Consider the following 13,974-nt stretch of genomic DNA (forward strand, 5'->3'; position numbering starts at 1 on the left):
AACAAAGCTACTTCAAAAACAGGGAGAGTTAGGTGTGGGAAGCCGCAGCTCTCGCCGCCATTACAAGATGGCGCCGGGCAGTCAGGGCGGTGGCCCAGTTAAGTGGTAAACAACCACTTAGAGCATGCGCACTGCTTAGATGACGTAGTCATAACTCCACCCTGGAGTATGCTAATAAGGGTTCTGGCGAACGCACCAATCAATGCACAGCATGTCCCCATAGAGCGCATATAAGCAGCAGTAGTTTGGGGCTTCCGGGTCTTTTTCCGCATCTGCAAATCGAACCCGCATTAAACGCCTGTGGAAGAATCCTGTTGTGGTGCGTCCTTCTTGCTGGCGAGACTGAGCGCGCGACAGTTAGGCACAAAGCAATACTGTCAATGACATTCATTCATGAAAGACAAAGCTATTGTTTTACAAAGCCTAAAGTGATATAAGAAAAAAATGAATATAAACACAGAGAAAAAATTTATCTAAAGCCTATATGGACAATTCTTACCAGTCAATGAACACAAGTTACTAAATTAAAACAATCTGAAAAGCAATACAAATGTGAGCAGGTCAAGTGAGTGAGCTTAAAGTCACAACTTTGCGAAGCCTGTTGCCTACTTCTGCCCACTTGGGAATTTCAACTCAAATGCCAAAGAATGCTTTTGTTTCTTTAATTCATCGCAAATGTACATAAGACTCAGCACCCCTCATTCCAGCTGCATATGGACTGATGAGGAGGAACGGATCAGTCTACTGAGGTGTTGTTCTAATGAATCCTTTAATCGACATCACTTTCAATATATAATCCTTTGGGCTGGACTTAGACAGTCCTACAAATAAAAATCCTTTCTCATCCATGAAAAATACTATGACATTTTGCAAGGCAGACTGAAATCCATATATCATAAGACATGAGACCTATGGAACCTCCAAAACAGAAGTAGATGTTGTCATTCAGTCAAACCTTGTCCGACATGACTAGCGAGGTACTCCACAGTGGAGGCCTTAGTTGGAGGTTTATTTCAAATACGGTAAGGGCTGCTTCCCAGAGACAAACTGCTCTAACATTGCGAACCCAGCAGCACACAGTGAATCACTGTCGCAGAAAAATAAATGGACCCTAAAACAAAATAGAATGCGAGCTAATTCTGCATCAATTATTTTACTTGTTTCCTAAAGTTTTGTGGTGCTATCAAATAGTTTCTCTCCTCAGATTATAAATTTCTGTAGAGACGTTTTTTATCATGATCATTTAAAATGTTTTCTTCAACACTCAGCTTCTATGGTTTTAAATGAGAGTAAGTGCAGAGTATGCCTTTTAGGGGAGCCACTAGGCTGACTTAAGATGAGGTGTACTTTCTCAGAGGACATAGTTTCTTCAGAATTGAGGGGGGTGTTGCACAGCAGGGGGTATGTGCAAGTTAGATCGCAGGCATTAGGCATTTAATGTAACTGTCTTAGCGACATATTAAAACAATTACTAATTGACTGCAAATCTAATGCACAGTTGGATTTTTTTAAATTCGATTTCTCTTTCCAAAGAGAAAAATGCTCGAAATACAGTGGCCTCACTTCTTTTTATGCACTATTGTTTGACTCAGAGTAGTTGTTAGGCACCAAAAACTTACGTTTTGAACTCCAGGCTCCAAGGACACGTAAGACAATGATCTGCCTTGGGTATACCGACCTTCACAAAAGCCAGAAACCGATAGAGTGAACCAGAAGGTAACCCCTGAAATCATGACCCTACTGTCTTTGAAGCCGACTCTGTGAGGCACCTGTTTTTGAAAAGCAGTGCTTCAGTAGCAACTACATTCTGAAAATCCTCCAATCTAAACATCAAAACATTCATCTATACATGGGGAAAATGTTCCTTTGGAGACTTAACAAGAACTAATCTAGTTCTACAGATGAAATCAGTAATGTATTGGTTAAAGAATTTAAGGGACATACAACTTAAAATACTATCTATATTCCCTCTAAGAATCTATACTAATATTTTAGTCTCCTCAGTCTTAATTTCCGTTCCTCATGCATTTGAACCAGTTATAATGTATGATCACTGTCACACTCCACACTACAGTTCAGGAATTCTTCATTCAATATATTAGAGCCCATGGTCAAATTAGTACAAACTTATCATACATCCTTAATAGTTCATCTTTCTGTTGGAGCATTTTCATCAATGTTTCAGCAAGTAAAAAAATATTTTATCTGTAGATAACAAAACTTAATCTGGCCCACTGTTAATTTAAATAATTAAAGACCTGTTGGAACAAATCCTCTATAACTAATGCAACAGCCCCACCAAAGTCTATTTGAAATGAGTAGAACCATTAGATGAAAATAGTAAGATTAATGACTAACATTTTTTTTAATCTTCAGATGTTGTTGTTAAGTACCATTGAGACAGTTTTAACTCATCTTGATCCTGTGTAATCATTACAATTACACTTAGATTTGAACCAATCTGTGTAGCCGTTCCATCAGTCTAGTTTGTTAAGATTCTTCCTCTTTTCTCTGTCCCTGTACTTTATTCAATAGTATGCCCTTTTCCAGGGACGTTCTCTCCTGATAACATGTCCAAACTAAGTGATACTTGCCATTCTTGCTTCTATAGCACTCTCACTCTTCTTCTGCCAAGACAGATTTGTAAGTTCTTTTGGCAGCCCATGGTATTTTCAATATTCTTTTAATAATTTAACAAATCTATAGATGCAATTTGTCATAATCTTGAGACATCTAAGGCTACAAAGTCTCTAAACAGTTGAATTAGGCTGCATGTGTAAAGAAATAAGAAACCCTAGTGGTTTAAAGGGTCACACCTTGAGTTGCTTACCAGGAAATCAAAACAACTCCCTGGGAGAGAGATGAATGCAGTTAAATTTACTGGCTTCAAAATAAACCAACTTGTGATGCAGCTAGCAATGAAAATAACTAAATTTACCATGAAATATCAGGTGTTTGACACACGAGGCAAAACCCAAAAGGAAATGCTAACACATAAATTTTAAACTCAAAAGACAATAAGGCTACTCTAATTGCAACCTATAACATTAAATAAGACCTGTTAGAACTTCTTAAATATTTATTTATCCTTCTACTGTCCTGTCACTTACCAAGCTGTTTGTTTGTTCTTCATCACAACTAGGAAAAGCAAAAAAGAACACTCTTTGGCCTTGTTTTTCCTGCCTTCAAGCTGAGATGCTAACTAAAAAATCAACAATCAAAACCACCAGACACTCCACAGGGATAGATGAGGTTATCTATTCCCTTAAAGATTTGATGTGATAAAGAAAGATGATGGTGCCCAGCTATTAAAAGAGCTAGCATCTGGGGTCTTAAAGACTTGAAGATAAACAAGTAGCCACCTATCTCAGAAGCAACAAAGTCCACATGGAAGAAGCACGCCAGGCTGTGTGACCACGAGTTGTTGAAGGGATCAGATATCAAGCACCAAAGAACAAAAAATCATATCATTACAAATGAGGGTGAGTGCAGAGTGGAGACTCAAAGCCCATCTGTAAGCAAGTGGATATCCCTCAAAGAAGGATCGAGGGGAGGAGATGAGCCAGTCAGGGTGCAGGGTAGCAACGATGAAACATAACAACTTTCCTCTAGTTCTTAAATGCTTCCTCATCCCCACTATCATGATCCCAATTCTACCTTACAAATCTGGCTAGACCAGAGGATGTACATTGGTACAGATAGCAACTGGAAACACAGGGAATCCAGGGCAGATGACTCCTTCGGGACCAGTGGTGAGAGTGGCGATGCCTGGAGAGTGGAGGGAATGTGGGGTGGAAAGGGGGAACCGATTAGAAGGATCTACGTATAGCTTCCTCCCTGGTGGATGGACAGCAGAGAAGAGGGCGGGGGGAGACATCAGACAGTGTAACATATGACAAAATAATAATAATTTATGAATGATGAAGGGTTCATGATGGAGGGGGGAGTAGGGAGGGAGTGGGGAAAATGAGCAGCCAATATTAAGGGCTCAAGTAGAAAGCAAATGTTTTGAGAATGATGATGGCAACAAATGTACAAATGTGCTTGACAAAATGGAGGTATGTATGGATTGTGATAAGAATTGTATTAGCCCCCAATAAAATGATTTTAAAAAATATTAAGTGATTTACAAAAAAAGAGAGAGTTGATGTCTCTGAAACCCAAAGGGGCGGTTGGACCACTTTCAGAAGTGACTGATGGCAGTGAGGGGGATTTGTTTTGTTTTGTTTTGTTTTGTTTGAAGGCTTCTCTTCTGTCTTTAGAACTACCAGTCCATGTTAGGACAAAATTACCGTTTTCTGAATGAAACACATTCTACACCATCTAACTTGACTCACTTAGAAAGACTCTTGATTTCAAGGTTGTCATAGCACAAGTTTTGTCAAAATAAATTACTTTTTCTAATTACATAAAATATTAAGACTATCTAATTCATAAGCATCTATTTGTTATTAAACCAAATCAGAATGAATTTCTTGAAGAAATATTATTATCTCTTTTAATAATTTCATACAAAAGTAAGAATTATATATTTACAATATGAGCATAATTTTTCATTTCTTCCTTTTTTACATTTCGTAAAATTTCTTTCTTTTCTCAAGAAAGCACTTAGAATGATTTTTAAAGTGTCTGGTATTAAATGATCAAAAACAACATCTTTCACCCCAGTAGCCTTTCCAAATGAACAGATATGTATCAAAGATCACTTAGAGCAGCTCTTCACAGCCTAATTCAGACATCATGTAGGCAGTTTTTCTTAAAGTTGAAGCTCAGAGTGACCTCATGGTGGTACACAGAGGAAGATGAAAGAAACCCCAAGTTGAATATTTTCTCTGGATTAAAGCGAAATTCCTTAAGACAGAATCTCATTCATTTTTCAAGGCAACCCACCACAGATTTTTCCCATGGGAATGCCATCTGGCATGAGAATCACACACTCCCTGGGTCTCTGAAGTCAGTTTAAGTAGTAGGTTTATCAAGTTTCTGCCTTATAAGCTTCTATTATATGACAGCATAAATCATCTTAAATTAATACAAAAACACACACACCTACAAGCAGTAACATGTTAGCCTATCTTTAAATAACCATAGATCTTGGACTCATTTCCCTAACTTTTGTCCCAACCATGGCTAATGAGGGTGGCTCCCAAAGGTGGCTGCTAACTTTCTAAAGGATTCTTGTTGTTCTCCTGCTGAGGTTCACAGTACGAAAAAACAGCAATGGGGCCTAAATTCTAGCCTTTAGTGACTGGATTACTCCAGCGATGTCCAACCTGATCTTCATATGTGGATCCTTTCATTTTACCAAGAACTCCACACTACTACAGGTTTGAGGAAGCCAACAAGCTCTAAGCAGAGGTAGAGAAATGGACAGACATACACAGATAATCAGGTAAGATTTCAGCATATGCAATTTCTCTAGAGTTAAAACTCTGCAGATACAGTTACTAACCACATTGATTTGAGGGGACTCATAGTGGATAGAACTGTTACTGTGGGTTTCCAAGGTGGGTCTTTCTCAAAATGTGGTTTCGAACTGCAGAACGTGCAGGTGGCAACCCAATGTGTAACCACTCTGCCACCAGGCTTCCTAGAGGCACTAAAACACAACTGGAGAGAGATGGGGAGTTCTACTCCCATAAACAGTTGATATGTCAGGAACTCACAGGGGCAGTTCTACCCTGTTTTATAGGGTCTCTGTGAGTTAGCATCAACTCAACAGCAGTGAGTGAGTTTTGGTGTCAGTATGGGTTATGGTGCACCGCTGATGAATAGGTCAATTCTGCTACAAATGACAGGCCAGGTGATCTACTTCACAAAAAATATCAGCTACTGAATACTCCGGGGAACTTAATTTTGCACTACAAGTCTATCCATTCTAGTTTACATGAGTCAGAATCAACCTGACTGCAACCGCTTTCTCTCCTATGTCCTGGTAACGGATGGATTCCAAAGCCAATTGCTACTTCACTCCCATAAATACCATTTCTCATTTTAAAAAGCCCTGGTGATTAAACACTGGGCTAATCCTTTACAGATTGATAGTATGAACTCACTAGGCATTCTGCAGGAGAAATATGTAGCAGCTTGCTTTCATTTAATAAATATTATAGGCTTGAAAACTCTAGGAGGCACTTCTACTTTGTCCTTTAGTTTGCTGTGAGTCTAATCAACTTGAAGACAATTTTTAGTGTTTGGTTAGCCCCACTCATTCTGTTTTATCATATTGTCTTTCACGTTATTCCTAGAACAAGATCATTGCACAGCATGATTATGCACACGTCTCATGCAGGCATTGTTCTGTCATGTCCCATTAGGTCCCCACTCAAATATCACTTGTCCAACTAATCCTTCTCTCACATAACTGTTGAACCATTTGCTGTTTTTATCTTTTAACCTGTGACATTCTAGCTGAAATCTGTTTGCATATTGGCTATTTTCCCTAATTACTTACTTGTTATCCTCAGGGTGTCCAAGATGGTTTAGCACCTACTAAGCTTTTGTTTTACAGGTAATAAAGAATGGATATGTATTTATCAACTCAGATACAAATGATGGAATAGAAAATAATTTATTCTCATGGGATCAAATGAAACATTACACAAATTGACTGTGTTTTATTGCTTTTCTATGGATAAAGATGAAAACAGTTCTATTTTGAGAAGTTGCCTTTTAACATCAGTTCACACACACCAAGCTGAGTTAAATCTGCATTGGCATTGCTGCTGTATTTGATGCAAATTTCAAACTAATTTTGAACACCACTGATTCATATTGTGGTTCAAATAAATCTGAGGAAGCAAAATATAGTTGCTTTGTACATAATTGTCTTAGGCTGTTTTCTTTAGAGGATAAAAACTTGTGTGAAGTATATGCACAAAAATGCTTATTATATGCTTAAGTACATAGTATATAAGCATATATATACATATACATATGAGAGAATGAGCACCATAGAGAGACTTTAAGGAAATAATAACTTACACATTTATGGAGGCTGACAAATCCCAAATCTATATGTCAGGTGTCAGGCTGAAGGTTTCTCCTGACTCATGGTTGCAGAGATGGACAAACCCAAAAGTGGTATGTCATGTCAGATATCAAGTTGTTAGCTCATGGAGCTGTAGGAACTAGTGAATTCAGAATCTGTGGATTGCCCATCAGGCTGCAGGTTCATGTCCTAAGAAACAGAGGTCATATTATAACAAGTTGGATATATAATAGAACAACAGAGAGAATATCTATATATATTTGATCTATCTATCTATCTATCTATCTATCTATCTATCTATCTATCTATCTATCTATCTATGTTCAATATAGGTCAAATGCCCAAGGAAACTTTCCTTAAAGCAGATTGCAAAATGCAGAAAGTTGAGAGATGATATTAAGCATCACACTGATTCAATATATTCCTTGGTTTTCATTCATTCTTACCAGACAAAGCTATATTGTGCTTTAAGAGCACAAGAATTTCGTTCTATGACTGCAGTCAGGTTATCTTAGAGCTTGGTAGTGATGGATAAGCAGATTAAAAATTAGTCATGTTGTGCAGTGGTGGTATTGTAGACAAATCTTCCAAATAACTATTTGCACTTTTTCAATAAGAACTTGTAATTTTGCTATTGACCAAGGGGTGAAGAATGAATAGTGAGGTTCATTTTCAGGATAAATTTACATTTTCTTTAAAATAAGAAAACAAAATAAAATCCTATCAGTACTAACAAGGAAATTTCAAGTGAGAGAGGACCTATAGGGCATCATAGAAGTGGGTTTTCTAGAACAACATCTTTACAGAAATAGACTACAAGCTATGTTCTTCCTCATAGACGCTGATGGACTCAAACCACAGACCTATGGGTTAGCAGTCCAACACTTAACTCACTATGACACTACAAACCTCTTAATAAATGATCAAGGGTTCATGAGGGAGGGAGGGCGAGCAGGGAGGGGAAAAAGGAGGAGGTGATACCAAGGGCTCCAGTAGAAAATGTTTTGAAGATGATGATGACAACATGTGTACAAATGTGCTTGACACAATGTATGTATGCATGTATTGTAATAAGAGCTGTATGAGCCCCAATAAAATGATTAAAAGAAAAAAAAGAATGAAGAACATGTTCTAAAACTGTAGTGATGATTGTATCGTACAATTCATTATTTTTACAACTCTTCTTGATGTGATTAAACTATTAAATTGTATGATAAGTGAAGTAAATGCCAATTAAACTTTAAAAAAATTCTAAAGAAGAAAGAAACAAAATTTGTATGAATTATAAAATGGAAGACCAATTTTTTCTGTACACTTTACCTTAAGTCACAATAAAAAGTTTTAAAAGTATACACAAAAAGAGTGTTAGATAATTTACTTATTTCACTTTAGTATGTAAATATAGTGAGAGGTTGTATGAAGTCTGCTGGTAAGAGCCATAATTTCCAGTCACTTCCTTCATCAAATTGTTAAAAGTTATTTGTAAAATTTGGTTTTGATAAGGATTGAGATAAATTAAATAAGGATTGAAATGGACTGTTTTAAGAATTGGGTTTAGTATCCGATTCTCCCTTTTATACTGATTTCTTCTTATTATTTTTGATATAAATGATTATTTGGAAGTGTGAATACAGAGAACTTGTAAGTCTACTTGCCTTGAGCCATTAAAATTTGAATCTTTAAATGGGTTAGGAAATGCCTGCAAAAAAGGCTCTTAGAAAATTAAGCCCCACCCAATGCTTTGGAGAACTCAGGATGTTTGTAGTCACAGAGTCTTGCCAAAGGGGCCATTGTTGACAGATTGAAGGGAAAAAAAGGAACTCTTTGGATATTTCAACTTTGAAGAAGTGATTTTTGTCAGAATCTGGATAAAATCTGAAACCATGAAGAAAGCCTCTCTCTAGGAATGAATGTTAAAGGGAGCCTGTGGCAGCCTGACATGCTTGCTAGGTGACCACGTGGATCTACTTGTTGAGTGGAAGTGGGAGAAATGCAGCAATAAAGAGACAGGTTGAGTCTGGCCACCGACACCTGTGGACTGGTTTACAGGAACTAGAGGAGAAGATGAGAATGGTTGACTGGTCTGAAGTTCATGACGTAGCACAAGAGAGCTAGGGCTGCTGAGAATATGTAATGAGTCCATGGTCTAAAGGAGAGACAACCCATGGGCACCCTGGTGAGGTTAAGTGAGTCAACCCACATTGAGTTGACCAGAACCCTACCAGATGAAGAGAATATTTTTGAGCATGTTAACTGGTGCCTGGGATGTTTTCTCAATATTCAACTGCTCTTATACATAAAGCTCTTTCTCACACACTTATGAGTGTCTGTAGATCTGTTTCTCTAATCTACCCAGACTAACACATTAGCATTTGAGAAAATGTTTCCAATTACTGTCCGTTAGGGAAATCCAAATTAAAACAATTATGATATACCACCTTACAACCTCAAAGATATCCCAATTGATAAAATCAGAATGCAACAAATGTTGGAGGGGGTGTGGTGAGATGGGAACTTTCATCCATTGCTGGTTCTTTATTAGGTATGTACAAACACTATAGAAAGTGATTTGGAGATATCTAAAGCAAATGGAAATCAAGCTAATATATGACCCAGCAATCCCCCTACTAAGCAAATACATGTAAGAAGTAAGAAACAGAGCATGACCAAACCTCTATGCCCCAATGTTCATTGCGGTGTAGCTCACAGTTGCAAAGAATTTTAAATGACCTGAATTTCTATCAATTGTAGAATGGATTTTTAACAATCTGCTATATTCACAGAATGGAGTACTATGCATCCCTGAAAAGCAGTTATGACTGCAGGAAACATTCATGGGAATAATTGGAGGACATTATGTGAAGCAAAGTGGGACAAGAAAAAAGGATAAGTACCATAGGAGTCCATTAAGGTATCCAAAGAGCACAATGGGCTTGAGGAAAAGTTACTTATTAATTTCCAGGTCAAGGTCCAGGCACTCTGTCAGGGGTCAGACCAAACCCAGGGATGCATATGGCATCTAATGAAAGAGAAGGAAAGGGGAAATGGAAAATATATATTCAGATAGATATAGAGATAGATGATAGATAAATAGATAGATAATAGATAGATAGATAGATAGATAGATAGATAGATAGATAGATAGATAGATAGATGCAAATAGAATTGGAGCTGAAAGGCATGTTTCCTTAAAGACCTTAGAGAGGGGAGAGAAGTCACAAAAGGGGGGGGCATTGGGGGAACAGGGCACCAATCCACTCACAGGGAGAGTACTGTTTATGTCGCCACAGGAAAAGGAGAAAGGAAGAAAGACAAGACCTCATTCTGGTGTGCCCAGCCTTGAGGTCAACATCTGCACAGAGCAGCTCATTAACAGAGAGGACTGTGGGCCTGGCCCAATCTGAACTATGTTGACCCCACCCTGGAAGAATGTGCTACAAAGGAATCACTGAAGATACAGACCGGGGAGAGTGGCTGGTCTTTCTCTCTCATTCTCTCTCTCTCTTTTATTAATTAATAAATCTTTTTATTGGGGCTCATACAACTCTTATCACAATCCATACATACATCAGTTGAGTAAAGCACCCTTATACATTCGTTGCACTCGTCATTCTCAAAATTCGCCTTCCACTTGGGTTCCTGGAAACAGCTCGGTTTCCTTTTACCCTCCCTCTCCCTCCCCACTCCCCCCTTCCCCTTGCACCCTTAATAGTTTATAAATAATTATTTTATCTTATCTTACACTGCCCGGTGTCTCACCTCACCCACCTCCCCATTGCCCATCTCTCAGAGAGGAGGTTACACATAGATCTCCAAGATCGGTTCTCCCTTTCTACACCCCCTTCCCTCCCGGTGTCGCCACTCCCACCGCTGGTGTTGAGGGGTTCGTCCGTCCTAGAGTCCCTGTGTTTCCAGATCCCTACTGCACCACTGTACATCCTCTGGTATAACCAGGTCCGCAAGGTAGAATTGGGGTCATGATAATTGGGAGGGAAGGAAGCGTTCAGGAACTAGAGGAAGGTTTTGAGTTTCATTGTTGCTACACAGAACCCTGAGTGACTCATCTCCTCCCCACTATCCCTCTGCAAGGGATGTCCAGCTGTCTACAGATCGGCATTTGGTCCCCATCACGCACTCCCCCTCATTCACGGTGATGTGATTCTCACCCCCTCCCCCCGCCTTTGTTGTTTGAGACCTGGTTTCCTTTGCCCTTCACAATCACCCATGTTGGTTTGCTGCTTCCGTGTGGGCTTTGTTGCTTCTGGGCTAGATGGCCGCTTGTTTGCTTTCAAGCCTTTAAGTCCCCAGACGCTATATCTCTCAGTAGCCGGGTACCATCAGCCTTCTTCACCACACTTGCTTATGCATACCTTCGTCTTCAGTGTTTATGTGAGGAAGGTGATCACCCAATGATTGTTTTTGTTCCTTGGTGTCTGCTACATGGTCCATTCAACACCTTGAATTCGCTTAGGCCGTGTGCTTCTTCTCTGTAGTGAATACACAGCCTAAGCGAATACATGGTCTCTCTTATCCATATGCAAACAAACTAAGAGGGAAAAGGGAGAGAGAGAGAGAGAGAGAGAGAGAGAGAGAGAGAGAGAGAGAGAGAGAGAGAGAGAAAGAAAGAGAAGCTCATCCTGGCCCACCAAGTCTCAATAGCAATGCTCCGGCTTGGAGCAGCCAATGCCAAGAGAAGACCATAGGGCCAGCCCCAACTCTAGACATGCCATTCCCTCACTGGCCCACAGTGCTACAGAGGACACCACTAAAGACACAGTGTGAGAACTGTGTCCAGTCTCACCCTAGACACTGGAGAAAATCACACAGAGACCATAACAGATCTGCAATGGGAATAAAGTCATGAAGTCCCTGAGGAAACCTGAAAATAGGCTTCTGACTCCGGGAGCAGTACTTGGCACATCACCTGACTATGTTGGGGGACATTCACAAAGGTCAGCAAATAGAGCTGGAACTATGTATAGGCTTTTCCCTTTTTTAATTTTAATTTTTGAATCATAAGTCTATTTATATAAGACAGGCAAGATAAACAATCCCAAGGAGAAAACAAACTGGACTGATGGTTTTGGGGGTGGAGGTAGGGTGTACGGGAGAGAAGGAGGCGGTAGGAAGGGAGCATTGAACCAAAAAATGCAGGGACAGGGGAAAATCAAGAAATCTAAAAGCGATGGCAAGGAGGACGTAGAGTGCCTGGTGGTCTGATCAATTGTAAGGTAGATGAGAGGAACTACTGAGAGCCAAATGAATAGCAAACATGATGGTGGGGTCAGAGAAAAGTAAAAAGAAATACAGGAAAGAACTAGGAGAAAAAAGCTATATATATATATATATATATATATATATATATATATATATATATATATATATATACATGCATATATGCAAATATATAAAGAGAGGGGTATTGGTCTATGTATATATATTTATATGTTAAAACAGTACAGTAGCAGATGGGCTTTTGGCCTCTACTTAAGTCTTCCCTCAACACAAGAACACTTTGCTCCAATAATGTGGCACTATGTGATACTCACCTTCCCAACACGATCGCTGAAGACAAAATGGAGCATAAGCAAATGTGATGAAGAAGGCTGATGGTGCCCAGCTATTAAAATATATAGCAACTGGGGCCTTAAAGTCTTGAAGCTAAAAAAGTGGCCATCTAGCAGAGAAGCAACAAAGTCTACATGGAAAAAGCACACCAGCCTGTGATCATGAAGTGTCAATAGGATCTGGAATCAGAAGATCAAATAATTATATTCTTAAGGAGAGGGATCAGAGTGGAAACCCAAAGTCCATCTGTTGATAATTGGGCATTGCCTCACAGAAGGGAAATATGAAAGGTCGACTCCTTCAGGGTTCTATATGACATCGACAGAACACACAACATTCCTCTAGTTCTTTAATACTTCCTCCCCACACTATCATGAACCAAATTTGACTTCACAACCCTGGCCAGACTGGCATATGTGCACTGGTACAGATAAGAGTTTTAGATGCACGGCATCCAGAATAGCTAACCCCCTCAGAAACAGTAATGGGAGTAGCAATTCCATGAGGGTATGGGATTAGATGCATGGAATCCAGGATAGCTAACCCCCTCAGAAACAGTAATGGGAGTAGCAATTCCATGAGGGTATGGGATTAGATGCACGGAATCCAGGATAGCTAACCCCCTCAGAAACAGTAATGGGAGTAGCAATTCCATGAGGGTATGGGATGGGAGGCAGTGGGAGGGAGGGAAAAGGGGAGCTGGTAGCAATAATGGATGTATAACCCCCTACCCTGAAGGAGGACAAATAACGGAACTATGGGTGAAGGGATACATCGGACAGTGTAAGATATGAAATATATAATATAAATTATATATATAATTTATTAGGGGTTCATGAGGATGATAGGGTGGAGGAGGGAGGGCATAAATAGGGGCTGATATCAAAGGGCTCATAGAAAGACAATGTTTTGAAAGTGATGGTGGCAGCATCTGTACAAGTTTGCTTGATATAATTGAGTTATGAATTGTTATAATATCTGTAAGAGCCCACAATAAGATAATCAATAAAACACATGCCATGTCTATATGTCACATCTCTGATAATTGGTTAGAATATTTGTTAAACAAATGTCCTTTTTATTTTCATCAGTATCCCTTTATTTATTTCATCTGTTTAAAATGAACTTATATGTCACTAAAGACTAAGTCGATTTCAGTTTTACTTTTCTTTCGCTTAAGTTACTCAGGCCAATAGTTAGGTGCTAGGGGTTATGAATCTGGAGAGATTTTTTTCTTTACATTTGTGGCCCTTCTCTCTCTCTCTCTCTCTCTCTCTCTCTCTTTCTCTCTCCCTTGTTAACCAGCATAGTCATATAGTTACACAGCTCTTCTCAACAAGTAAAATCAATAAAATACTGTTAAACCCTCCATAAACTTGATTCTCTCCCCCCTCCCCCTGAGACCCCCACTTTCT

This window comes from Tenrec ecaudatus, chromosome 12 (genome assembly GCF_050624435.1).
Source record: "Tenrec ecaudatus isolate mTenEca1 chromosome 12, mTenEca1.hap1, whole genome shotgun sequence".
Lineage (NCBI taxonomy): Eukaryota > Metazoa > Chordata > Mammalia > Afrosoricida > Tenrecidae > Tenrec > Tenrec ecaudatus.